Source organism: Salmo salar, chromosome ssa04 (genome assembly GCF_905237065.1).
Source record: "Salmo salar chromosome ssa04, Ssal_v3.1, whole genome shotgun sequence".
NCBI classification, from domain to species: domain Eukaryota; kingdom Metazoa; phylum Chordata; class Actinopteri; order Salmoniformes; family Salmonidae; genus Salmo; species Salmo salar.
This window is the reverse complement of record NC_059445.1, coordinates 82,456,296-82,482,200: the sequence shown is the minus strand read 5'-3', so window position 1 is coordinate 82,482,200 and position 25,905 is coordinate 82,456,296. Positions and strand designations below refer to the sequence as shown.

The 25,905-nt window shown below is 47.4% G+C and overlaps 1 protein-coding gene across 1 annotated transcript in view; it reads right to left on the bottom strand.

Moving 5' to 3' along the window:
- The window catches only part of LOC106603954 (E3 ubiquitin-protein ligase RNF43), a 219,130-nt gene that overhangs the window by 184,616 nt on the left and 8,609 nt on the right, over positions 1-25,905 (bottom strand). The gene's annotated exons all lie outside the window — the stretch shown is intronic.

The window sequence follows — 25,905 nt, the reverse complement described above, 5'->3', positions numbered from 1 at the left end:
TCCTATGGTGGAGCTGCTCACAGCTCACAGAGTGGAGGTGATCAGGTCCTATGGTGGAGGGGCTCACAGAGTGGAGGTGATCAGGTCCTATGGTGGAGCTGCTCACAGAGTGGAGGTGATCAGGTCCTATGGTGGAGGGGCTCACAGCTCACAGAGTGGAGGTGATCAGGTCCTATGGTGGAGGGGCTCACAGCTCACAGAGTGGAGGTGATCAGGTCCTATGGTGGAGGGGCTCACAGCTCACAGAGTGGAGGTGATCAGGTCCTATGGTGGAGGGGCTCACAGCTCACAGAGTGGAGGTTATCAGGTCCTATGGTGCAGCTGCTCACAGCTCACAGAGTGGAGGTGATCAGGTCCTATGGTGGAGGGGCTCACAGCTCACAGAGTGGAGGTTATCAGGTCCTATGGTGGAGGGGCTCACAGAGTGGAGGTGATCAGGTCCTATGGTGGAGGGGCTCACAGCTCACAGAGTGGAGGTGATCAGGTCCTATGGTGGAGGGGCTCACAGAGTGGAGGTGATCAGGTCCTATGGTGGAGGGGCTCACAGAGTGGAGGTGATCAGGTCCTATGGTGGAGGGGCTCACAGCTCACAGAGTGGAGGTGATCAGGTCCTATGGTGGAGGGGCTCACAGAGTGGAGGTGATCAGGTCCTATGGTGGAGGGGCTCACAGAGTGGAGGTGATCAGGTCCTATGGTGGAGCTGCTCACAGCTCACAGAGTGGAGGTGATCAGGTCCTATGGTGGAGGGGCTCACAGCTCACAGAGTGGAGGTGATCAGGTCCTATGGTGGAGGGGCTCACAGCTCACAGAGTGGAGGTGATCAGGTCCTATGGTGGAGGGGCTCACAGAGTGGAGGTGATCAGGTCCTATGGTGGAGGGGCTCACAGAGTGGAGGTGATCAGGTCCTATGGTGGAGGGGCTCACAGAGTGGAGGTGATCAGGTCCTATGGTGGAGGGGCTCACAGCTCACAGAGTGGAGGTGATCAGGTCCTATGGTGGAGGGGCTCACAGCTCACAGAGTGGAGGTGATCAGGTCCTATGGTGGAGGGGCTCACAGCTCACAGAGTGGAGGTGATCAGGTCCTATGGTGGAGGGGCTCACAGCTCACAGAGTGGAGGTCCTATGGTGGAGCTGTTCTTTACACACCAGACGAACAACCAAGCTGGCGTTTGATCCACACCGCCTTCAATCGACTCCCAGATCCACAGGAGGACAGCAGACTTTCAACACACACCTTCACAGATCAAACAGATGCATGCAGGAATCCCTGTCTTGTCTTTCCTTCACAGATCAAACAGATGCATGCAGGAATCCCTGTCTTGTCTTTCCCTCACAGATCAAACAGATGCATGCAGGAATCCCTGTCTTGTCTTTCCCTCACAGATCAAACAGATGGATGCAGGAATCCCTGTCTTGTCTTTCCCTCACAGATCAAACAGATTCATGGAGGAATCCCTGTCTTGTCTTTCCTTCACAGATCAAACAGATGCATGCAGGAATCCCTGTCTTGTCTTTCCCTCACAGATCAAACAGATGGATGCAGGAATCCCTGTCTTGTCTTTCCCTCACAGATCAAACAGATTCATGGAGGAATCCCTGTCTTGTCTTTCCTTCACAGATCAAACAGATGGATGCAGGAATCCCTGTCTTGTCTTTCCTTCACAGATCAAACAGATGCATGCAGGAATCCCTGTCTTGTCTTTCCTTCACAGATCAAACAGATGGATGCAGGAATCCCTGTCTTGTCTTTCCCTCACAGATCAAACAGATGGATGCAGGAATCCCTGTCTTGTCTTTCCTTCACAGATCAAACAGATGCATGCAGGAATCCCTGTCTTGTCTTTCCTTCACAGATCAAACAGATGGATGCAGGAATCCCTGTCTTGTCTTTCCCTCACAGATCAAACAGATGGATGCAGGAATCCCTGTCTTGTCTTTCCCTCACAGATCAAACAGATGCATGCAGGAATCCCTGTCTTGTCTTTCCCTCACAGATCAAACAGATGCATGCAGGAATCCCTGTCTTGTCTTTCCCTCACAGATCAAACAGATGGATGCAGGAATCCCTGTCTTGTCTTTCCCTCACAGATCAAACAGATTCATGGAGGAATCCCTGTCTTGTCTTTCCTTCACAGATCAAACAGATGCATGCAGGAATCCCTGTCTTGTCTTTCCCTCACAGATCAAACAGATGCATGCAGGAATCCCTGTCTTGTCTTTCCCTCACAGATCAAACAGATTCATGGAGGAATCCCTGTCTTGTCTTTCCCTCACAGATCAAACAGATGGATGCAGGAATCCCTGTCTTGTCTTTCCCTCACAGATCAAACAGATGCATGCAGGAATCCCTGTCTTGTCTTTCCCTCACAGATCAAACAGATGGATGCAGGAATCCCTGTCTTGTCTTTCCTTCACAGATCAAACAGATGGATGCAGGAATCCCTGTCTTGTCTTTCCTTCACAGATCAAACAGATGCATGCAGGAATCCCTGTCTTGTCTTTCCTTCACAGATCAAACAGATTCATGGAGGAATCCCTGTCTTGTCTTTCCTTCACAGATCAAACAGATTCATGGAGGAATCCCTGTCTTGTCTTTCCCTCACAGATCAAACAGATGGATGCAGGAATCCCTGTCTTGTCTTTCCCTCACAGATCAAACAGATGGATGCAGGAATCCCTGTCTTGTCTTTCCCTCACAGATCAAACAGATGCATGCAGGAATCCCTGTCTTGTCTTTCCCTCACAGATCAAACAGATGCATGCAGGAATCCCTGTCTTGTCTTTCCCTCACAGATCAAACAGATGCATGCAGGAATCCCTGTCTTGTCTTTCCCTCACAGATCAAACAGATGCATGGAGGAATCCCTGTCTTGTCTTTCCCTCACAGATCAAACAGATGCATGGAGGAATCCCTGTCTTGTCTTTCCCTCACAGATCAAACAGATGCATGCAGGAATCCCTGTCTTGTCTTTCCCTCACAGATCAAACAGATGGATGCAGGAATCCCTGTCTTGTCTTTCCCTCACAGATCAAACAGATGCATGCAGGAATCCCTCATGTTAAATGTATAGATGATGGGGATGATATCATCCTGCCCTTGGCCTGCTCATATCTGTAGTCTGCTGCATAGGCTTTAGAGTATAGATCTATATTACACAGGTAAATTAGGTCATATAACATTCAGGTCATTCCTTGAATTCATATCACACCCATTATCTGTGCACAGTGGTTCCTCTGCTATATCTGTTCCTCCTGTTCAGCACTGTGGAGGGTTAAACGCAACGCGTGGAGGGTTAAACACAACGCGTGGGGAGGCTGTGTCTAAGCAACAGCTGGCTATCCGTCTCCTCTAAACCAAAGCACCATGAACAGCAGTCAGCCAGTCAGTCCCTCAGTCCTTCAGTCTGCATTCCAGCTCAGTGCCAAGGTATTTACTTTGGACAAGAGAGAGAGAGAGAGAGAGAGAGAGAGAGAGAGAGAGGCACGGTGAGGGACCACTTTTAATTAGGACAAGTTTGAGACAGAGGCCGAGCAGGCTGGAGTTTAGGGCCAATTCTAACAGGCAGACTGACAGAAAGACAGAGGGAGAAAGGCAGGCAGGCATAATGACAGACAGACAGAGGGAGAAAGGCAGGCAGGCATACTGACAGACAGACAGAGGGAGAAAGGCAGGCAGGCAGACTGACAGAAAGACAGAGGGAGAAAGGCAGGCAGGCATAATGACAGACAGACAGAGGGAGAAAGGCAGGCAGGCATACTGACAGACAGACAGAGGGAGAAAGGCAGGCAGGCAGACTGACAGACAGACAGAGGGAGAAAGGCAGGCAGGCATACTGACAGACAGACAGAGGGAGAAAGGCAGGCAGGCATAATGACAGACAGACAGAGGGAGAAAGGCAGGCAGGCATAATGACAGACAGACAGAGGGAGAAAGGCAGGCAGGCATAATGACAGACAGACAGAGGGAGAAAGGCAGGCAGGCAGACTGACAGACAGACAGAGGGAGAAAGGCAGGCAGGCATAATGACAGACAGACAGAGGGAGAAAGGCAGGCAGGCAGACTGACAGACAGACAGAGGGAGAAAGGCAGGCAGGCATAATGACAGACAGACAGAGGGAGAAAGGCAGGCAGGCATAATGACAGACAGACAGAGGGAGAAAGGCAGGCAGGCATAATGACAGACAGACAGAGGGAGAAAGGCAGGCAGGCAGACTGACAGACAGACAGAGGGAGAAAGGCAGGCAGGCAGACTGACAGACAGACAGAGGGAGAAAGGCAGGCAGGCAGACTGACAGAAAGACAGAGGGAGAAAGGCAGGCAGGAATACTGACAGACAGATGGGTGGGAGGATAAACACACGGCCGTACGGACAAACAGACATCCAGCCATCCAGCCTTCCACCTAGACAGCCAACCAGCAAGCCAGCCTGCCAGCTAGCCATCCATCCAGCCTGCCACCCACCCAGCCATCCATCCATCGATCCAGCCTGCCACCCACCCAGCTAGCCATCCATCCATCCAGCCTGCCACCCACCCAGCTAGCCATCCATCCATCCAGCCTGCCACCCACCCAGCTAGCCATCCATCCATCCAGCCTGCCACCCACCCAGCTAGCCATCCATCCATCCAGCCTGCCACCCACCCAGCTAGCCATCCATCCAGCCTGCCACCCACCCAGCCATCCATCCATCCAGCCTGCCACCCACCCAGCCATCCAGTCAGCCATCCATCCAGCCTGCCACCCACCCAGCCATCCAGTCATCCATCCATCCAGCCTGCCACCCACCCAGCCATCCAGTCAGCCATCCATCCAGCCTGCCACCCACCCAGCCATCCAGTCAGCCATCCATCCAGCCTGCCACCCACCCAGCCATCCAGTCAGCCATCCATCCAGCCTGCCACCCACCCAGCCATCCAGTCATCCATCCATCCAGCCTGCCACCCACCCAGTCAGCCATCCATCCATCCGGCCAGTCAGCATTGTGAAACCTAGATCACAGTAGGTGGGTCCAGGCTATCAGTGTTCTGAGAGACCTGTGATGATGGTGACGCTGTGGATCTCATCATCACTTCCCAGCAGCCATAGCCTGTCAGCTGACATCAAGAGTGCACAGCACAGCAGACTGCTCCCATTCAGTCCCAGAACAAAGAGAGAGGGATAGAGAGAGAGAAAGAAACAGGGAGAGAGAGAGAGAGAGAGAGAGAGGAAAGGGGAGAGAGAGAGAGAGAGTAAATGGGTGAGAGAGAGAGTAAAGGGGTGAGAGATCGAGGAGAGAGAAATGAGAGGCGGGCCCCCTGGCAGGGACAGCAGACAGGCAAGCAGGAAGTCCCAGAGCCTGGAAGGGCCATGAAGAGTGAGAAACTGGGCTGGGGCCTCCAGCTGGTCTCCACTAGCCCATGTGACCAGAAGAAGCACCACCACATCACTCAGTTTAACCTCTCAGTCAGAGCATAACGTTTGCACACACACACAGGCACACACTCTCTCTCTCTCTCTCTGTAACAGTTCCGCTCTAAGTTCAGACAAGTAACACCTGTCCTTCACAGCGTCATGAGAACCAGTTAAATAACTACTGTATTAGAGGTCAACCGATTATGATTTTTCAACGCCGATACCGATTAATCGGACGATTTTTTTTATTTATTTGTTATAATGACAATTACAACAATACTGAATGAACACTTATTTTAACTTAATATAATACATCAAAATCAATTTAGCCTCAAATAAATAATGAAACATGTTCAATTTGGTTTAAATAATGCAAAAACAAAGTGTTGGAGAAGAAAGTAAAAGTGCAATATGTGCCATGTAAGAAAGCTAACGTTTAAGTTCCTTGCTCAGAACATGAGAACATATGAAAGCTGGTGGTTCCTAATCTTGGGAGTTGATAGGCTTGAAGTCATAAACAGCGCAATGCTTGAAGCACGACAAAGAGCTGCTGGCAAAACGCACGAAAGTGCTGTTTGAATGAATGCTTACAAGCCTGCTGGTGCCTACCACCGCTCAGTCAGACTGCTCTATCAAATATCAAATCATAGACTTAATTATAATATAATAAACACACAGAAATACGAGCCTTAGGTCATTAATATGGTCGAATCCGGAAACTATCATCTCGAAAACAAAATGTTTATTCTTTCAGTGAAATACGGAACCGTTCCGTATTTTATCTAACGGGTGGCATCCCTAAGTCTAAATATACCTGTTACATTGCACAACCTTCAATGTTATGTCATAATTACGTAAAATTCTGGCAAATTAGTTCGCAACGAGCCAGGCAGCCCAAACTGTTACATATACCCTGACTCTGCGTGCAATGAACGCAAGAGAAGTGTCACAATTTCACCTGGTTAATATTGCCTGCTAACCTGGATTTCTTTTAGCTAAATATGCAGGTTTAAAAATATATACTTCTGTGTATTGATTTTAAGAAAGGCGTTGATGTTTATGCTTAGGTACAGTCGTGCAACGATTGTGCTTTTTTCGCAAATGCGCTTTTGTTAAATCATCCCCCGTTTGGCGAAGTTGGCTGTCTTTGTTAGGAAGAAAGTCTTCACACATGCAGCCCAAACTGCTGCATATACCCTGACTCTGTTGCAGAGGTGACATATTTTCCCCAGTTAAAAGAAATTCATGTTAGCAGGCAATATTAACTAAATATGCAGGTTTAAAAATATATACTTGTGTATTGATTTTAAGAAAGACATTGATGTTTATGGTTAGGTACACGTTGGAGCAATGACAGTCCTTTTTCGCGAATGCGCACCGCATCGATTATATGCAACGCAGGACAGGCTAGATAAACTGGTAATATCATCAACCATGTGTAGTTAACTAGTGATTATGATTGATTGATTGTTTTTTTATAACATACGTTTAATGCTAGCTAGCAACTTACCTTGGTTTCTTACTGCATTCACTTAACAGGCAGGCTCCTCGTGGAGTGCAATATAAAGCAGGTGGTTAGAGCGTTGGACTAGTTAACCGTAAGGTTGCAAGATTGAATCCTCGAGCAAACAAGGTAAAAACCTGTCGTTCTGCCCCCTGAACAAGGCAGTTAACCCACCGTTCCTAGGCCGTCATTGAAAATAAGAATGTGTTCTTAACTGACTTGCCTAGTTAAATAAAGGTGTAAAATAATTGTTTTTTATTTTAATGTTTTTTTTATATTTTAAAAAAATCGGCAAATCGGTGTCCAAAAATACCGATTGTTATGAAAACTTGAAATCAGTGCTAATTAAATCGGCCATTCCGATTAATCGGTCGACCTCTATACCGTATACCCCGGGATGGTACAGGAAAGGTATGAAAGTATGAAAATGTGGATACCGCCCAACCCTAAACAGCAGCAGAAACACCTGCTGTATCTCTCATGTATCTCCACTGAAGAGAACAGAGAAGGCCCACCTCACACACTGAACCAGTCTGATACTCTGCCCTGACAGAGGCCCACCTCACACACTGAACCAGTCTGATACTCTGCCCTGACAGAGGCCCACCTCACACACTGAACCAGTCTGATACTGTGCCCTGACAGAGGCCCACCTCACACACTGAACCAGTCTGATACTGTGCCCTGAAATGTGATTTGTCAAAAACATCATCTTGTAAAAGAACCATTGAACGCTGCTACCAAAAAGCCAATGAAGTTGTTTGGACAGTGATTTACACAGCGGCACCATGACAACCACCTCAGTGTCCATTCCACTGTCAACAACACAGTGCCTCACATTCCTCCTAGTTCCAAGTGTTATTCTATATTCTTCTATGTCCTCCATGTTTTTGCAGTGATTTGTAAAGAAGCAGAGGTAGAACAATAACACAGTGAAGAAAGGATCAGAATGAGACGGCATCACTACCCCGCCTCCCGCCAGACGGCATCTCCCAGCAGACGGCATCACTACCCCGCCAGACGGCATCTCCCGCCAGACGGCATCACTACCCCGCCAGACGGCATCACTACCCCGCCAGACGGCATCACTACCCCGCCTCCCGCCAGACGGCATCTCCCAGCAGACGGCATCACTACCCCGCCAGACGGCATCACTACCCCGCCAGACGGCATCACTACCCCGCCAGACGGCATCACTACCCCGCCAGACGGCATCTCCCAGCAGACGGCATCACTACCCCGCCAGACGGCATCACTACCCCGCCAGACGGCATCACTACCCCGCCAGACGGCATCACTACCCCGCCAGACGGCATCACTACCCCGCCAGACGGCATCACTACCCCGCCAGACGGCATCACTACCCCGCCAGACGGCATCACTACCCCGCCAGACGGCATCTCCCAGCAGACGGCATCACTACCCCGCCAGACGGCATCACTACCCCGCCAGACGGCATCACTACCCCGCCAGACGGCATCTCCCAGCAGACGGCATCACTACCCCGCCAGACGGCATCACTACCCCGCCAGACGGCATCTCCCAGCAGACGGCATCACTACCCCGCCAGACGGCATCACTACCCCGCCAGACGGCATCTCCCAGCAGACGGCATCACTACCCCGCCAGACGGCATCACTACCCCGCCAGACGGCATCACTACCCCGCCAGACGGCATCACTACCCCGCCAGACGGCATCTCCCAGCAGACGGCATCACTACCCCGCCAGACGGCATCTCCCAGACGGCATCTCTCAGCAGAAACATGCACAACTCAGCAGCAGATGCCTCTCCATATGAACCGCTAGCCGCTCCACGTTGTGACTTGTAACTGTGTTTGGAAGTGGTGTTTGTGGTGTTGGTGGTGAAGTGGTGTTTGTGGTGTTGGTGGTGAAGTGGTGTTTGCAACTGTGTTTGGAAGTGGTGTTGGTGGTGAAGTGGTGTTGGTGGTGAAGTGGTGTTGGTGGTGTTTGTGGTGAAGTGGTGTTGGTGGTGAAGTGGTGTTTGTAACTGTGTTTGTGGTGAAGTGGTGTTGGTGGTGAAGTTGTGTTTGTAACTGTGTTTGTGGTGAAGTGGTGTTTGTGGTGAAGTGGTGTTTGTGGTGAAGTGGTGTTTGTAACTGTGTTTGTGGTGAAGTGGTGTTTGTGGTGAAGTGGTGTTTGTAACGAAGTGGTGTTTGTGGTGAAGTGGTGTTTGTGGTGAAGTGGTGTTTGTAACGAAGTGGTGTTTGTGGTGAAGTGGTGTTTGTAACTGTGTTTGGAAGTGGTGTTTGTGGTGAAGTGGTGTTTGTAACTGTGTTTGGAAGTGGTGTTTGTGGTGAAGTGGTGTTTGTAACTGTGTTTGGAAGTGGTGTTTGTGGTGAAGTGGTGTTTGTAACTGTGTTTGGAAGAGGTCTTTGTGGTGAAGTGGTGTTTGTGGTGAAGTGGTCTTTGTGGTGAAGTGGTGTTTGCAACTGTGTTTGGAAGTGGTGTTGGTGGTGAAGTGGTGTTGGTGGTGAAGTGGTGTTGTGGTGTTGGTGGTGAAGTGGTGAAGTGGTGTTTGTGGTGAAGTGGTGTTTGTGGTGAAGTGGTGTTTGTAACTGTGTTTGGAAGTGGTGTTTGTGGTGAAGTGGTGAAGTGGTGTTGGTGGTGAAGTGGTGTTTGTGGTGAAGGTGGTGTTTGTGGTGTTGGTGGTGAAGTGGTGAAGTGGTGTTGGTGGTGAAGTGGTGTTTGATTGTTTGTGGTGAAGTGGTGTTGGTGGTGAAGTTGAATGTGTTTGTGGTGAAGTGGTGTTGGTGGTGAAGTGGTGTTTGTAACTGTGTTTGTGGTGAAGTGGTGTTGGTGGTGAAGTTGTGTTTGTAACTGTGTTTGTGGTGAAGTGGTGTTTGTGGTGAAGTGGTGTTTGTGGTGAAGTGGTGTTTGTAACTGTGTTTGTGGTGAAGTGGTGTTTGTGGTGAAGTGGTGTTTGTAACGAAGTGGTGTTTGTGGTGAAGTGGTGTTTGTGGTGAAGTGGTGTTTGTAACGAAGTGGTGTTTGTGGTGAAGTGGTGTTTGTAACTGTGTTTGGAAGTGGTGTTTGTGGTGAAGTGGTGTTTGTAACTGTGTTTGGAAGTGGTGTTTGTGGTGAAGTGGTGTTTGTAACTGTGTTTGGAAGTGGTGTTTGTGGTGAAGTGGTGTTTGTAACTGTGTTTGGAAGTGGTGTTTGTGGTGAAGTGGTGTTTGTAACTGTGTTTGGAAGAGGTCTTTGTGGTGAAGTGGTGTTTGTGGTGAAGTGGTCTTTGTGGTGAAGTGGTGTTTGCAACTGTGTTTGGAAGTGGTGTTGGTGGTGAAGTGGTGTTGTGGTGTTGGTGGTGAAGTGGTGAAGTGGTGTTTGTGGTGAAGTGGTGAAGTGGTGTTGTGGTGTTGGTGGTGAAGTGGTGAAGTGGTGTTTGTGGTGAAGTGGTGTTTGTGGTGAAGTGGTGTTTGTAACTGTGTTTGGAAGTGGTGTTTGTGGTGAAGTGGTGAAGTGGTGTTGGTGGTGAAGTGGTGTTGGTGGTGAAGTGGTGTTGGTGGTGAAGTGGTGTTTGTGGTGAAGTGGTGTTTGTAACTGTGTTTGTGGTGAAGTGGTGTTTGTGGTGAAGTGGTGTTTGTAACTGTGTTTGTGGTGAAGTGGTGTTTGTGGTGAAGTGGTGTTTGTAACTGTGTTTGTGGTGAAGTGGTGTTTGTGGTGAAGTGGTGTTTGTAACTGTGTTTGTGGTGAAGTGGTGTTTGTGGTGAAGTGGTGTTTGTAACTGTGTTTGTGGTGAAGTGGTGTTTGTGGTGAAGTGGTGTTTGTAACTGTGTTTGTGGTGAAGTGGTGTTTGTGGTGAAGTGGTGTTTGTAACTGTGTTTGTGGTGAAGTGGTGTTTGTGGTGAAGTGGTGTTTGTAACTGTGTTTGTGGTGAAGTGGTGTTTGTGGTGAAGTGGTGTTTGTAACTGTGTTTGTGGTGAAGTGGTGTTTGTGGTGAAGTGGTGTTTGTAACTGTGTTTGTGGTGAAGTGGTGTTTGTGGTGAAGTGGTGTTTGTAACTGTGTTTGTGGTGAAGTGGTGTTTGTGGTGAAGTGGTGTTTGTAACTGTGTTTGTGGTGAAGTGGTGTTTGTAACTGTGTTTGTGGTGAAGTGGTGTTTGTGGTGAAGTGGTGTTTGTAACTGTGTTTGTGGTGAAGTGGTGTTTGTGGTGAAGTGGTGTTTGTAACTGTGTTTGTGGTGAAGTGGTGTTTGTGGTGAAGTGGTGTTTGTAACTGTGTTTGTGGTGAAGTGGTGTTTGTGGTGAAGTGGTGTTTGTAACTGTGTTTGTGGTGAAGTGGTGTTTGTGGTGAAGTGGTGTTTGTAACTGTGTTTGTGGTGAAGTGGTGTTTGTGGTGAAGTGGTGTTTGTAACTGGTGTTTGTGGTGAAGTGGTGTTTGTAACTGTGTTTGTGGTGAAGTGGTGTTTGTGGTGAAGTGGTGTTTGTAACTGTGTTTGTGGTGAAGTGGTGTTTGTGGTGAAGTGGTGTTTGTAACTGTGTTTGGAAGTGGTGTTTGTGGTGAAGTGGTGTTTGTAACTGTGTTTGGAAGTGGTGTTTGTGGTGAAGTGGTGTTTGTAACTGTGTTTGGAAGTGGTGTTTGTGGTGAAGTGGTGTTTGTAACTGTGTTTGGAAGTGGTGTTTGTGGTGAAGTGGTGTTTGTGGTGAAGTGGTGTTTGTGGTGAAGTGGTGAAGTGGTGTTTGTGGTGAAGTGGTGTAGTGTTGGTGGTGAAGTGGTGTAGGTGGTGAAGTGGTGTTGAAGTGGTGTTTGTGGTGTTGAAGTGGTGTTTGTGGTGTAGTGGTGTTGGTGGTGAAGTGGTGTTTGTGGTGAAGTGGTGTTTGTGGTGTAGTGGTGTTTGTGGTGAAGTGGTGTTTGTGGTGAAGTGGTGTTTGTGGTGAAGTGGTGTTGGTGGTGTTGGTGGTGAAGAAGTGGTGTTTGTGGTGTAGTGGTGTTTGTGGTGTAGTGGTGTTTGTGGTGAAGTGGTGTTTGTAACTGTGTTTGGAAGTGGTGTTTGTGGTGAAGTGGTGTTTGTGGTGTTTGTGGTGTTTGTGGTGAAGAAGTGGTGTTTGTGGTGAAGACGTGGTGTTTGTGGTGTAGTGGTGTTTGTGGTGTTTGTGTTGTAGTGGTGTAGTGGTGTTTGTGGTGTAGTGGTTTTTGTGGTGTTTGTGGTGTAGTGGTGTTTGTGGTGTAGTGGTTTTTGTGGTGAAGTGGTGTTTGTGGTGTAGTTGTGTTTGTGGTGTAGTGGTGTAGTGGTTTTTGTGGTGTTTGTGGTGAAGTGGTGTTTGTGGTGTAGTGGTGTAGTGGTGTTTGTGGTGTAGTGGTGTTTGTGGTGTTTGTGGTGTAGTGGTTTTTGTGGTGTTTGTGGTGTTTGTGGTGTAGTGGTGTTTGTGGTGTAGTGGTGTTTGTGGTGTAGTGGTGTAGTGGTTTTTGTGGTGTTTGTGGTGAAGTGGTGTAGTTGTGTAGTGGTGTAGTTGTGTTTGTGGTGTAGTGGTGTTTGTGGTGTAGTGGTGTAGTGGTTTTTGTGGTGAAGTGGTGTTTGTGGTGTAGTGGTGTAGTGGTGTTTGTGGTGTAGTGGTGTTTGTGGTGTAGTGGTGTAGTGGTGTTTGTGGTGTAGTGGTGTAGTGGTTTTTGTGGTGTTTGTGGTGAAGTGGTGTTTGTGGTGTAGTGGTGTAGTTGTGTTTGTGGTGTAGTGGTGTTTGTGGTGTTTGTGGTGTAGTGGTGTTTGTGGTGTAGTGGTGTTTGTGGTGTAGTGGTGTTTGTGGTGTAGTGGTTTTTGTGGTGAAGTGGTGTTTGTGGTGTAGTTGTGTTTGTGGTGTAGTGGTGTTTGTGGTGTAGTGGTGTTTGTGGTGTAGTGGTTTTTGTGGTGTTTGTGGTGTTTGTAACTGTGTTTTCCTTGGAAGCGGTGGAGCGTAAGTGTTTTCTTCTTCTCATTTGTTTAAGAGTAAGCAGAGACGATGTCATGGTAACTCATCTTCAGAGGACAATAATGTCTTTACGAACAAACGACACCTTTTCAGGGGCTGCTGGTAAATGGGCGTTGGGGCAGTGTGTGTGTGTGTGTGTGTGTGTGTCTTGAAGCCTTTGTTAACCAGGACAGGTTGAGGTGAGCACCATTATAGTGGCAGAGAGAGAAACTAAAGACTTTCTGAGATAAAGGCAACAGAAGAGTCAGAAACGGGACAGAATGTTTCTGCTGGAGGTTTGGAGGAGGTGACCATGTGACTGTGGAGACAAAGTATTTGGTCTGATCAGGGTTTACAATATGGCTTTTGTTGCCATGACCGCCCGCTGCCAGATCTAAGTGACTTTGATCCTGCGGTTAACAGAGTTTGGTAAACGATCACAGAGGCCAGGGCTACAGACTCCTTCATAGTTCATCCACACAAAACCTCTCTCTCTCTCTCTCTCTCACACACACACACACACACACGTGGGAGCAGTTTTTACTGGTACTGGCCCTGACATGGGGTTAGACTGTAAACTGAGTTAGTCTGATTCCAATATGAACGTGTGTGCATGATTGTGCACTTAATCTTAGTCTCTCACTGAGAGTCAGAGATAGAGATTAATTTTTATTTTAAAAGCCACTTACACTGAGACAGAGAGAGACAGAGAGAAAAAGAGAGAGAGTGAAAGAGACAGAGAGAGAGTCAGAGAGAAAGAGAGAGTGAAAGAGAGAGACAGAAAGTGAAAGAGAGAGAGAGACAGAGAGAAAGACAGAGAGAGTCAGAGAGAGAGAGACAGAGAAAAAGAGACAAAGAGTGAAAGAGAGAGACAGAGTGAAAGAGAGAGTGAAAGAGACAGAGAAAAAGAGAGAGAGTGAAAGAGAGAGAGTCAGAGAGAGAGTGAAAGAGAGAGAGTGAAAGAGAGAGAGTGAAAGAGAGAGAGTCAGAGAGAAAGAGAGTGAAAGAGAGAGACAGAAAGTGAAAGAGAGAGACAGAAAGTGAAAGAGAGAGAAAGACAGAGAGTCAGAGAGAGAGAGACAGAGAAAAAGAGTGAAAGAGAGAGACAGAGTGAAAGAGAGAGTGAAAGAGAGAGAGAGTGAAAGAGAGAGAGAGAGAGAGAGAGAGAGAGAGAGAGTGAAAGAGAGAGAGAGAGACTGAATTAAACAGAGACAGAGGGATTCAGTTTGTCAGAGTATTTATGTGTGGTATGGTGATGACTCTTTTCCTCTGCTCTCTTAGCAAACTAAGTACTTCCTGTATTTGAGAAATCTAGCCTTCAACACTAAAGCACTTCCTGTATTTGAGAAATCTAGGCTTCAACACTAAAGCACATCCTATGAATTGTAATAATTGAAAGAGCTTTAAAGACAGAGGAAAGACAGTGACGGGGAGCTAGTAGAAACTCAGATGGAGACTGGGTAGAGATGGAAAGAGAGGAGAGAGATAAAAGAGGGTAGAGAAAGAAAGAGGGAGAGGACTAGAGCAAAGAGAGAGATGATCCGGTGACCATTTTATCTCAGGTACAAACAGGAGACGTCATGAGACTCTGCTACATGAACTACCATGTCTTGGTTATCGGAGGGTCCTAGCATGGAACCCCCCCACACAGTAATGTAAACACATGCTCACACAAACACTCCATAGAGAGAGAGGCACAAGCGCACACTCACACAAACACATGTGCACACACGGCCGTACCCCCCACACGGCCGTACCCCCCACGAGGCCGCACCCCCCCACACGGCCGTACCCCCCCACACGGCCGTACCCCCCCACACGGCCGAGTGACTCAAACCTCTTCAGTAGTACTCAGGCAGTGAGCCGAGTGACTCAAACCCCTTCAGTAGTACTCAGGCAGTGAGCCGAGTGACTCAAACCCCTTCAGTAGTACTCAGGCAGTGAGCTGAGTGACTCAAACCCCTTCAGTAGTACTCAAGGAAGTGAGCTGAGTGACTCAAACCACTTCAGTAGTACTCAGGCAGTGAGCTGAGTGACTCAAACCTCTTCAGTAGTACTCAGGCAGTGAGCTGAGTGACTCAAACCTCTTCAGTAGTACTCAGGCAGTGAGCTGAGTGACTCAAACCTCTTCAGTAGTACTCAAGGAAGTGAGCTGAGTGACTCAAACCACTTCAGTAGTACTCAGGCAGTGAGCCGAGTGACTCAAACCACTTCAGTAGTACTCAGGCAGTGAGCTGAGTGACTCAAACCTCTTCAGTAGTACTCAGGCAGTGAGCTGAGTGACTCAAACCTCTTCAGTAGTACTCAGGCAGTGAGCTGAGTGACTCAAACCTCTTCAGTAGTACTCAGGCAGTGAGCCGAGTGACTCAAACCTCTTCAGTAGTACTCAGGCAGTGAGCTGAGTGACAAACCTCTTCAGTGTAATGCATGCCCACACACACAATGACAACATAAAGAGCCCACACTACAGACTCTCTGACTGCTCTTTTAGTGAGGGGGTGATTAGAGGAGGAGAGTCTTTTCTGGAGAATAAAACCTAAACAATAATAATGAATAGCAGGTAACCTCTCCTTTACCCTACCCACAGTTGTGATAGTTGTCTATAGAGTGTGTGTACTGTGTGTGTGTATGTACTGTGTGTGTACAGTGTGTGTGCATACCGTGTGTGTACTGTGTGTGTGTATGTAATGTGTGTGTGTGTGTGTGTGTGTGTGTGTATGTACTGTGTGTGTACTGTGTGTGTGCACGAGCGGCCAGCTCAGTGTAACAGATGGTCTGTTTCCCAGTCTCTCTAAACACAGGTGAGGATCATTCAGGAATCTCAATTCAATTCAATTCAATTCAATGGTTTTATTGACATGGGAAACATATGTTAACATTGCCAAAACAAGTGAAGTAGATAAACAAAAGTGAAATAAACAATAAAAATGGTTTTTATTTAACTAGGCAAGTCAGTTACGAACAAATTCTTATTTACAATGACATTATACCAGGGAACAGTGGGTTAACTGCTTTGTTCAGGGGCAGAACGACAGATTGTTACCTTGTCAGTTCAGGGATTCAATCTTGCAACCTTCCGGTTACTGGACCAACACTCTAACCACTAGACTACCTGACGCCCCCTACACTCTAACCACTAGACTACCTACCACCCCTACACTCTAACCACTAGACTACCTGCCCCCCCCCTACACTCTAACCACTAGACTACCTACCACCCCTACACTCTAACCACTAGACTACCTGCCCCCCCCCTACACTCTAACCACTAGACTACCTACCCCCCCCCCCTACACTCTAACCACTAGACTACCTACCCCCCCCCTACACTATAACCACAAGACTACCTACCCCCTACACTCTAACCACTAGGCTACCTACCCCCCTACACTCTAACCACTAGACTACCTGCCCCCCCTACACTCTAACCACTAGACTACCTACCACCCCTACACTCTAACCACTAGACTACCTACCCCCCTACACTCTAACCACTAGACTACCTGCCCCCCCTACACTCTAACCACTAGACTACCTGCCCCCCCTACACTATAACCACTAGACTACCTACCCCCCTACACTCTAACCACTAGGCTACCTACCCCCCCCACACTCTAACCACTAGGCTACCCACCCCCCCCTAGACTACCTACCCCCCTACACTATAACCACTAGACTACCTACCCCCCCTACACTCTAACCACTAGGCTACCTACCCCCCCCCCTACACTCTAACCACTAGGCTACCTGCCCCCCCTACACTCTAACCACTAGACTACCTACCACCCCTACACTCTAACCACTAGACTACCTACCCCCCTACACTCTAACCACTAGACTACCTACCACCCCTACACTCTAACCACTAGACTACCTACCCCCCTACACTCTAACCACTAGACTACCTGCCCCCCTACACTATAACCACTAGACTACCTACCCCCCTACACTCTAACCACTAGGCTACCTACCCCCCCCCCTACACTCTAACCACTAGGCTACCCACCCCCCCCCTAGACTACCTACCCCCCCTACACTATAACCACTAGACTACCTACCCCCCTACACTCTAACCACTAGGCTACCTACCCCCCCCTACACTCTAACCACTAGGCTACCTACCCCCCCCCTACACTCTAACCACTAGGCTACCCACCCCCCCCCACACTCTAACCACTAGGCTACCGCCCCCCCCTACACTCTAACCACTAGGCTACCTACCCCCCTACACTCTAACCACTAGACTACCTACCCCCCAACACTCTAACCACTAGGCTACATACCCCCCTACACTATAACCACTAGACTAACTACCCCCCCCCCATCTGTCGGTCCCTTTCCCAGTCGCCTGAGAATCATCTCAACCGTGGAATGGGAGGGAAGGCAGGGTCGAGGAGGGCCAGACAGGACAGCCCCAGTGGAATGGGAGGGAAGGCAGGGTCGAGGAGGGCCAGACAGGACAGCCCCAGTGGAATGGGAGGGAAGGCAGGGTCGAGGAGGGCCAGACAGGACAGCCCCAGTGGAATGGGAGGGAAGGCAGGGTCGAGGAGGGCCAGACAGGACAGGACAGGACTCACTACCCACTTTTTCCTATCTGTGCTGCTAACCTGCTATCTGGACATTTGTCAGATCTATTTTCGGGGGTATCCCATTATGGGAACGGGGATGGTCAGAAGGCTGTCTGAAATGATTGTGTGCTAATGTTGAAACCACTAATGAACACGGCATCTGTTAGAGGCATGAGAAAAGAGAGACTAAGGGAGAGGGGCTGAGATGAGATCCCCAGCAACCTGACGCCACTGCATCGGTGAGTCTCGTCAGATATCTCATATGGATATACTGTATTCTATACTACTGTATTCAGTCAATCCCACTTCGACAGTGATCGTCCTAATATTTATATATTTCTTAATTTCATTCTTTTACTTTTAGATTTGTGTATTGTTAGATATTACTGCACTGTTGGAGCTAGAACACTAGCATTTCCCTACACCCTCAATAACATCTGATAAATATGTGCATGTGACCAATACATTTGGATTGAGTGAGTGAGTGAGTGAGTGAGTGAGTGAGTGAGTGAGTGAGTGAGTGAGTGAGTGAGTGAGTGAGTGAGTGAGTGAGTGAGTGAGTGAGTGAGTGAGTGAGTGAGTGAGTGGTCAGGGATAGACACAAAAAGAGTTATCTATCCAAAATGGAGTAAACCACTTCTGCAATTGTTTTGGCTCTATAACAAAGAACAAACAGCAAAAACATTTACATGATCAAAAACAAATCTTAGAATCAACTATTAAAGTCTACCAGAACCCACTGGATTCTCCAATTACCTTGAATGAACTACAGGACAAAATACAAACCCTCCAACCCAAAAAGGCCTGTGGTGTTGATGGTATCCTCAATGAAATGATCAAATATACAGACAACAAATTCCAATTGGCTATACTAAAACTCTTTAACATCATCCTTAGCTCTGGCATCTTCCCAAGTACTTGGAAACAAGGACTGATCACCCCAATCCACAACAGTGGAGACAAATTTAACTCCAATAACTACCGGGGGATATGCGTCAACAGCAACCTTGGGAAAATCCTCTATATTACCATTAACAGCAGACTTGTACATTTCCTCAGTGAAAACAATAGGCAGACAACCTATTCACCCTGCACACCCTAATTGACAAACAAACAAACCAAAACAAAGGCAAAGTCTTCCCATGCTTTGTTGATTTCAAAAAAGCCTTTGACTCAATTTGGCATGAAGGTCTGCTATACAAATTGATGGATAGGGGTGTTGGGGGAAAAACATACAACATTATGCGGTTAAAATTGGCAAAAAACAGACACATTTCTTTCCACAGGGCGGTGGGGTGAGACAGGGACGCAGATTAAGCCCCACCCTCTTCAACATATAAAGGAAAAAAGGAAAACGGCGCCGGAGGGGAGGACTGCCGTTTTATTGGCTCTTAACCATCCATGCTATTTTTTTTTTTTTTTTCGCATTGTTTGTAACTTGTTTTGTACATAATGTTGTCGCTACCGTCTCTTATGACCGAAAATAACTTCTGGACATCAGAATTGGGATTACTCACCTAAAATTGGGGTGGCAGGTAGCCTAGTGGTTAGAGCGTTGGGCCAGTAACTAAAAGGTTGCTAGATCGAATCCCCAAGCTGACAAGGTACAAATCTGTCGTTCTGCCCCTGGACAAGGCAGTTAAACCACAGTTCCTAGGCTGACTTGCCTAGTTAAATAAAAAGGTAAAAATAATTGTACGAAGAGTTCTTCTTCAATGAGATGGATGGGAGGGAAATACTAATACAGACACCAGGCCCAAATCCCTGTGATTCGCGGAAAGTGAGGATCAGGCGACGAGTGGCTAATCTGCCCTTGCCTTTCACCCTGCTACCTGATGTTCAATTGCTGGAAAATAAATGGGATGAACTGAAAGCATGTATATCCTACCAACAGGACATTTAAAACTGTAATATCTTATGTTTCACCGTGTCGTGGCTGAACGACGACTTTAAGAACATACACCTGGCGGGTTATACACTATAATCGGCAGGATAGAACAGAACTCTGGTAAAAGAACTAGTAAGACATGGGGCGGGGGCCTATGCATATTTGTAAACAATAGCTGGTAGACGATATCTAAGGAAGTCTCAAGGTTTTGCTCGCCTAAGGTAGAGTATCTCATGATAAGCTGTAGACCACACTATCTACCTAGAGAGTTTTCATCTGTATTTTTCGTAGCTCTTGGAAAACTTGTCCTGATTAAAGAAGCAATAAAACTGGCCTTCTAGTTGAGTATCTGGAGCATCAGCATTTATGGGATCGATTACAGGCTCAAAATGGACAGAAACGAAAACCTTTCTTCTGAAACTTGTCAGTCTATTATTATTCTGAGAAATTAAGGCTATTCCATGCGAGAAATTGCCAAGAAACTGAAGATCTCGTACAATGCTGTGTACTACTGCCTGCACAGAACAGCGCAAACTGGCTCTAACCAGAATAGAAAGAGGAGTGGGAGGCCCCGGTGCACAGCTGAGAAAGACGACAAGTACATTAGAGTGTCTAGTTTGAGAAACAGACGCCTCACAGGTCCTCAACTGGCAGCTTCATTAAATAGTACCCGCAAAACACCAGTCTCAACGTCAACAGAGGTGACTCCGGGATGCTGGCCTTCTAGGCAGAGTAGCAAAGAAAAAGCCTATCTCAGACTGGCCAATAAAAAGAAAAGATAGGCAAAAGAACACAGCCACTGGACAGAGGAACTCTGCCTAGAAGGCCAGCATCCCGGAGTCACATCTTCACTGTTGACGTTGAGACTGGTGTTAGGGGACATGATATGAAAGTAAAGCAGAGGGGGCGGTTACTTTCACTGGGTAGCGTGACGAAAGACACCGTTCAGTCAGTCAAGGCTGTCAGGGACGAACTTTATGAAACGTCTCCTGTCGCCACGGGGACGATAGAGTAGGATGGAAAAGTGATTCTAATGTTTATGTTGAGATGGTCTCATATGGTGTCCCTCCCAGGACCAGGAAGACTAACATATTGAAGCTTTGCATGCAAAACACATCCGATAAAGCCAATTTGGAATGGACGGAGGCTTGATCATTGAGTTGAGTTGAAGTTAAAGGAGAAGAGAGGAAATCCAGACCTGGAGAGCTGTTACCACATCCAGGGGGAGAGGAGAGGAGAGGGAGGGAGGAAAACCAGACAGGATATCCAGGACGAGGGGGAGGAGGGGGAAGTGCAGAGTAAATAGCTTCCTTTATTAATCATCCTAGCTCATGTTTCTTAACTGAACACACACTTTGATCTTCTTCTCCCTCAGCTGCCCCCTTCCTCCCTGTAACGTCTGCTTCCGACTCACATTCTCAAGCGCGTAGATCCCCTGAACGCAGCTCACTCTCCAGATCCCAATCACCTGAATTCTGATGACCTGTTCACACACCTGTATGTCATTATGCCACACTGTTTAGTTCAGTTCTTTGCACCCCATCACTGTGAGGTATTGTTTGTTTTGTGACACACTTCTATTCGGAGCTCTGGTTTTCCCATAATTTAATCCTCCCGTGTATGATAGTTTGTCCTGCTTCACTAATGAGCCTTTTGCCTATTCCCTGCCTGTACTTTAGCCTATCGGATTTCCTGTTATCAACCTATTGCCTGATCTCCCGGACAACGTTACTAGCCTGTTCCCTGCCTGTACTGTTGCCTGTTTGGACCCCCTGTGTATGACCTTCTGCCTGCCCCTGGACCCAGCTACCTGCCTCATCCTGTGTATGACCTTCTGCCTGTCCCTGGACCCAGCTACCTGCCTCATCCTGTGTATGACCTTCTGCCTGTCCCTGGACCCAGCAACCTGCCTCATCCTGTGTATGACCTTCTGCCAGTCCCTGGACCTAGCTACCTGCCTCATCCTGTGTATGACCTTCTGCCTGCCCCTGGACCCAGCTACCTACCTCATCCTGTGTATGACCTTCTGCCTGCCCCTGGACCCAGCTACCTACCTCATCCTGTGTATGACCTTCTGCCTGCCCCTGGACCCAGCTACCTACCTCATCCTGTGTATGACCTTCTGCCTGCCCCTGGACCCAGCTACCTACCTCATCCTGTGTATGACCTTCTGCCTGCCCCTGGACCCAGCTACCTACCTCATCCTGTGTATGACCTTCTGCCTGCCCCTGGACCCAGCTACCTACCTCATCCTGTGTATGACCTTCTGCCTGCCCCTGGACCCAGCTACCTACCTTATCCTGTGTATGACCTTCTGCCTGTCCCTGGACCCAGCTACCTGCCTCCTGCTGTGGTCCTTTACCAATAAACACCTTCTGCGCCCTGCGCTTGAAACCAGCTCTCTGTCTCCCATCGTGTTCATTACACTCCCCCCCCACCATCCATCTCTCATTCCCGGCCTAATAACTATCCGTCTGGCAGGCCAAGCCTCTCTCTGTCTCTCTGGGCTGGGTGAGGCTGCCTGTCTGCCTGCTGGCCACAGAGAGAGATAGTGGTCTACTCTGGGACTGTTCTGATCTGAGGGGAGAGCTGGAGGCTGAGAAACAGGGCCTCCCCAGGGGTCTCCAGGCCAGGCCAGGGAGGAAGATAGGAAAGAAAAGCGGTGCAGAGTTAATCAGTATGCAATGTCTAGTGCCCTGCCTGCCCCAATTATAGCTGATGTCTTTGTGGGCCCTCACAAAAAGGTCAATCTGACCTTTCACTGGGACAAAGCCCTCGACAGACAGAGGAGAGAGTAAAGAAAAATTCTAAAGGGACTTAGTGGAAAAAAAGAGCCCTTTTAAAACAGTTTAGCTTCTTTTAATTGGGCAGAGAGCCCAACAGAGGATTAAGTTCAAAAGGAGGTGCGGCAGGTGTAACATCATCCTCCTCTTCACTGGGCCCAGAGGACAGCTGGCTTTCCCCACAACTTCAAAGCTATTCCAGAAGCCCTTTCACTTCTTCTCCACCGGCTGGCCCTTCCTGGCCACTGGACTGGCTTTGTAGTGAGAGAAACCGAGAGAGGGAGTCAGGCGAGAGAGGGAGTCAAAATGCCTGACCGCTTGGAGTGGTTGAAACCTACAAGCCTGAGCCAAGCCAGCCAGTAGACATGGGCATCCTACCAGAGAGATTAGACTGTTGGATATCAGATCTGAGGAAGGAATGCAGCAACAGTCCCCTGACATGAACACACGGAGGGATCGGAAAAGGGGAACAAAGAGCTCACAGCATGTTACAGTCCTTTATATGGCTGTGTTTGTTTCGGTGCTTTTTATTACCACTCTGTTACAGCTGTATATCAGCAATATTTATTACCACTCTGTTACAGCTGTATATCAGCAATATTTATTACCACTCTGTTACAGCTGTATATCAGCAATATTTATTACCACTCTGTTACAGCTGTATATCAGCAATATTTATTACCACTCTGTTACAGCTGTATATCAGCAATATTTATTACCACTCTGTTACAGCTGTATATCAGCAATATTTATTACCACTCTGTTACAGCTGTATATCAGTAATATTTATTACCACTCTGTTACAGCTGTATATCAGCAATATTTATTACACTCTGTTACAGCTGTATATCAGCAATATTTATTACCACCCTGTTACAGCTGTATATCAGCAATATTTATTACCACTCTGTTACAGCTGTATATCAGCAATATTTATTACCACTCTGTTACAGCTGTATATCAGCAATATTTATTACCACTCTGTTACAGCTGTATATCAGCAATATTTATTACCACTCTGTTACAGCTGTATATCAGCAATATGTATTACCTCTGTTACAGCTGTATATCAGCAATATTTATTACCACCCTGTTACAGCTGTATATCAGCAATATTTATTACCACCCTGTTACAGCTGTATATCAGCAATATTTATTACCACTCTGTTACAGCTGTATATCAGCAATATTTATTACCACTCTGTTACAGCTGTATATCAGCAATATTTATTACCACTCTGTTACAGCTGTATATCAGCAATATTTATTACCACTCTGTTACAGCTGTATATCAGCAATATTTATTACCACTCTGTTACAGCTGTATATCAGCAATATTTATTACCACTCTGTTACAGCTGTATATCAGCAATATTTATTACCACTCTGTTACAGCTGTATATCAGTAATATTTATTACCACTCTGTTACAGCTGTATATCAAAAATATAACATGTATTTGTATTGTCGAATAGTAAATCATAACATTCGTATATCTTTCTTCAATATAATGACAAAGTAGGGAAAATAAACATGTCAAAGATCAAAACTCAATATCAGTGGGAAATAAATATATACTTCGAGCTTTCAATAAAAACCAAAGGGTGCAATGCTTGGTAATGGAGTCTTCTTCACCAAAACATTAAAGTTTAAATGTTTTTCTCATGTTGGATCCTGTTTTTTATATTCACTGCTCAAAAAAATAAAGGGAACACTTAAACAACACAATGTAACTCCAAGTCAATCACACTTCTGTGAAATCAAACTGTCCACTTAGGAAGCAACACTGATTGACAATACATTTCACATGCTGTTGTGCAAATGGAATAGAAAACAGGTGGAAATTATAGGCAATTAGCAAGACACCCCCAATAAAGGAGTGGTTCGGCAGGTGGTGACCACAGACCACTTCTCAGTTCTTATGCTTCCTGGCAGATGTTTTGGTCACTTTTGAATGCTGGCGGTGCTTTCACTCTAGTGGTAGCATGAGACGGAGTCTACAACCCACACAAGTGGCTCAGGTAGTGCAGCTCATCCAGGATGGCGAGCTGTGGCAAGAAGGTTTGCTGTGTCTGTCAGCGTAGTGTCCAGAGCATGGAGGCGCTACCAGGAGACAGGCCAGTACATCAGGAGACGTGGAGGAGGCCGTAGGAGGGCAACAACCCAGCAGCAGGACCGCTACCTCCGCCTTTGTGCAAGAAGGAGCAGGAGAAGCACTGCCAGAGCCCTGCAAAATGACCTCCAGCAGGCCACAAATGTGCATGTGTCTGCTCAAACGGTCAGAAACAGACTCCATGAGGGTGGTATGAGGGCCCGACGTCCACAGGTTGGGGTTGTGCTTACAGCCCAACACCGTGCAGGACGTTTGGCATTTGCCAGAGAAGACCAAGATTGGCAAATTCGCCACTGGCGCCCTGTGCTCTTCACAGATGAAAGCAGGTTCACACTGAGCACGTGACAGACGTGACAGAGTCTGGAGACGCCGTGGGGAACGTTCTGCTGCCTGCAACATCCTCCAGCATGACCGGTTTGGCGGTGGGTCAGTCATGGTGTGGGGTGGCATTTCTTTGGTAGGCCGCACAGCCCTCCATGTGCTTGCCAGTGGTAGCCTGACTGCCATTAGGTACCGAGATGAGATCCTCAGACCCCTTGTGAGACCATATGCTGGTGCGGTTGGCCCTGGGTTCCTCCTAATGCAAGACAATGCTAGACCTCATGTGGCTGGAATGTGTCAGCAGTTCCTGCAAGAGGAAGGCATTGATGCTATGGACTGGCCCGCCCGTTCCCCAGACCTGAATCCAATTGAGCACATCTGGGACATCATGTCTCGCTCCATCCACCAACGCCACGTTGCACCACAGACTGTCCAGGAGTTGGCGGATGCTTTAGTCCAGGTCTGGGAGGAGATCCCTCAGGAGACCATCCGCCACCTCCTCAGGAGCATGCCCAGGCGTTGTAGGGAGGTCATACAGGCACGTGGAGTCCACACACACTACTGAGCCTCATTTTGACTTGTTTTAAGGACATTACATCAAAGTTGGATCAGCCTGTAGTGTGGTTTTCCACTTTAATTTTGAGTGTGACTCCAAATCCAGACCTCCATGGGTTGATAAATTGGATTTCCATTGATTATTTTTGTGTGATTTTGTTGTCAGCACATTCAACTATGTAAAGAAAAAAGTATTTAATAAGATTATTTCTTTCATTCAGATCTAGGATGTGTTGTTTAAGTGTTCCCTTTATTTTTTTGAGCAATATAAGACAGACAGACAGACAGACAGACAGACAGACAGACAGACAGACAGACAGACAGACAGACAGACAGACAGACAGACAGACAGAACAGACAGACAGACAGACAGACCAGTGCTGTTGGATACTGAATTTTTGTCCCATCTGAATCTGCCATGCCAGTAATTTTTTACATGGTGGGAGAGTAATAATTCCAGCCAGAATAACCTGCTGTTTTTCAGCAAACTACAAAGTCCTCTGATAATACTTATACCGTGTGAATCCCTGCGTGTTGAGGGATATTACAGTTTACCAGGTGCTGCACCCAGTTTGGGTAAGAACACAGGAACAAATTGATGCTTAAAACAAAGTGCTCTGCACGTAGCGTACAGATGATCTGTCTGTCACAGATCAGATTTCCCAGTGCCTATTTCTCTTTATTAAGATCAAGCGTATGATGTTGTGCCAACCAACTGATAAATTGCCAAATACGTCAGTTAATTAAATGTCTGCATAGCATACATTTCATGGTTCTTATTTTGACATTCTCTCTAGCCAAGTTGAAATATCTTCACGCCTAGAACACGCCTGACCGTGAAAACGGTCCATTTTGAAAGAGAGAAAAAAAAATATTACG